Source organism: Sinohyriopsis cumingii, chromosome 2 (genome assembly GCF_028554795.1).
Source record: "Sinohyriopsis cumingii isolate HCF-2022 chromosome 2, ASM2855479v2, whole genome shotgun sequence".
In the NCBI taxonomy this organism is placed as follows: Eukaryota; Metazoa; Mollusca; class Bivalvia; order Unionida; family Unionidae; genus Sinohyriopsis; species Sinohyriopsis cumingii.
This window is the reverse complement of record NC_142962.1, coordinates 105,138,363-105,141,616: the sequence shown is the minus strand read 5'-3', so window position 1 is coordinate 105,141,616 and position 3,254 is coordinate 105,138,363.

Sequence of the window (3,254 nt, the reverse complement as noted above, 5' to 3'; positions counted from 1 at the left end):
ATTTACGTTGCACAGATCTGTTACTCTATAAACACTCACTGATCATGCTTGTATCTTCTACCTCTAAAAAGTCGGTGTTATTGTAAATCTCGCCCATACGAATTTTATCTAATACAACATATAACAACGTAGCACTATTTGAAATGTAATCAATTAGCAAACATAAGGTGGTGTGTAGTCTAAATTACAGCAATGGTCTTAGCTTATGACATAACTAACTATTCGTTAAAAAACAAAACAAAGCATGTATTAAATACCCCCCCCCCCCCCATCGTTTCCTAGATAGCACATCACGCAGGGGATTGTGCAAACAAAGCTACTGCTAATGCTGAGCTTTTTAATATTGGGTCGATGCTGTCAAGAATGTGACCAACTAACGCCTTTGCGATAGCAGTTTCATCCCTCTAATAGGTGGGTGTCTTTTTATCATTAAATAAGGCAGACTGATGCATAATACATATCCATCGAGATTTTTCTTAATTGAAATTTGAATTACATAGTTGTCCCAGGTAAATAATACATTTTACCATCATGACATCATGAAAATAATGACAGTTGTTGTTGTTGTTGTTGTAAAGAATCGCCGACCCACGAGAACCTACAGGCAAGCTTTCGCACATACCCACATTTGCCATACCTGCGACTCGAACCCACGCGGACAGAGGTGAGTTGTTGTTGTAAGGTTTAACGCCATTTTTCAGCACAAGATAGGCTATACATGGCGGCCAGTATAAATGGTGGAGGAAGAACCCGGGAAACCCCCGGAAAGAACCACCGACCCACGAGAAGCTACTGGCAAGCTTTCTCACATAACCACATAGCCGAATCCGAGACTCGAACTCACGCAGACAGAGGTGAGAAGGCAGTGATCCGTAACGGTGAGCGCTTTAGACCACTCGGCCACTCGGGGCCCCGACAGAGGTGAGATGATAATGATCCGTAACGGTGAGCGCTTTAGACCACTAGGCCCCTCGGGACCTCTGAAAATAATGATAGTTTAATGAATTTGATTCTTCGAATATTTTGACATATGGCCACTTTTTCTTTATGGAGATATAAAGGCAATATCAGCCTAAAAACATGGGCATCCGCACACAGGGCCGACGGGGGGGGGGGGGCGGGGGGGGGGCAACCGGGGGATATAACCCCGGGACACGGGAATGTAAGGGGCCCGGGCCGAAAAACACTTTTCATATTTATAAAAGAAACATTTTGCTTGAACAAGAACTATGAGAGGCCCAGGTGTTTCATACTCCAGAATCCGTTATCAATATACGGTACTGCCCGCCGTACATATGACAGGGTGACCTCTGCCCCCATTTCACATCTAAATATAGTTTGGCCTACATCAGTAAAACTTAAAAGCTGACCACTACATTTATGACCCCGCCCCCAAAATAATTCTGCGGGCGCCTCTGATTAAAAATTAACAGTAACAAATAATTCATTATCTTAGCTTATTGGAAAACATAAAATATTGTTGACTTTTAAGTATGCAATGGTTAACGTGGGATCGCATCTACGTGACTGCGCCATTTCCGATGCTCAGGACAGATTACATCTTAAACGCTTGCCTGGGACGCTTGAGGCACAAGAACGTATCACCGAAAAGACACTTAAGAATACTACACAAAAACTACCATTCTGGTACTAGTCAGAGTGGAAAAAAAAAAAACAAAAAAAAAAAAACATTTCAATACATTAATGAAGACGCTTGCGCTTGGATCCATGAAAATCCTCTGATTGCTGTAATTGCCACACACTTTACCTGGCAATCATGGGTAATTTAGCTACCAAAGATGAAACAGTAGTAGTGAAAGGGGCCACTTTAGCGACAACGGAAATCTCAGTCGAAAAGGTCGTGCGCACGTTTGGCATCAAGATTTTTCAGACCACCCGGGGCACATTTAGCGTCAAGGGGAAATGATGTTGTTGTTGTTGTTGTGGGGTTTAACGCCATTTTTCAGCACGATAGGCTATACATGGCGGCCAGTATTAATGGTGGAGGAAGAACCCGGAAAACCCCGGAAAGAACCACCGACCCACGAGAAGCTACTGGCAAGCTTTCTCACATGCCCACATTGGCTGAATCTTAGACTCGAACCGCCGCAGACAGAGGTGAGATGGCAGTAATCCGTAACTAAGCGCTTTAGACCACTCGGCCACTCGGGGCCCAAGGGGAAATGAACATTGGGAATATTGGGCCTGTTGTATAGGGACACAAGGAATGGAACAGGTGGGGTGATATCACCGTACTGGAGATTGGTAGAAATGTAGCAAGGGGATGACCTCAATTTGGCGGAACACTGGCAACAACGTTGCAAGTGGCTGACCTCAATACGCGCTACCCTAGACAGAGATAAATACAGTAGAGACATATGCATATATAACACAAAGACATACATTGATAAACATCACTCTATCACACAAGCAACTATACAACCGACTAAAAAAAGTTTTGTCAACAAAGCAGATCTTTTCAAGGCATGACAGTGGTCCTTAGAAAGGGCCTTTGGGATTCTTCTATTTTCAAACATTCGCCACCACATACAAACACACTACTATCCACAGAAACGTACGCGAACATATACAAATCCCAAATATACTATCCACACACGGGAAGAAGATAAAACAAATCCCAAATATACTATCACACAAACGTACGCGAACGCATACGAACCCGCAATATACTATCCACACAAACATATGCGAACACATACAAACACAATATCTACTATCCACCCAAACGTACGCGAACATATACAAATCCCAAATATGCTATCCACACACGGGAAGAGGAAAGAACAAACCCAAAATATACTATCCACACACGGGGAGACGAATAAACAAACCCCAAACATACTATCCAGACAAACGTACGCAAACGCATACAAACCCCAAATATTTCATCCACACGAACGTACGCAAACGCATACAAACAATATCTGCTATCCATACAAACGTATGCGAACGCATACAAACATAATATCTACTATCCGCACAAACGCGAACGCGTACAAAACATACTCTACTATCCACACAACGTATGTTAGATGTTTCAACAAATACTGTTTTTGTAAGGATAGACAATAGGGTGAAAGTGCCTCAGAAGAAACTGTACTCTTTTGTTTGTCAAACTCATCCAGTAAAGAAATGGACACTTTAATAAAAAATAAAGGGCATCCAGAAGTGACGTAGGTATAAACACTGGCTGAAATCGTCATGGATACTATACAAGAGAACATTCGTGGTTT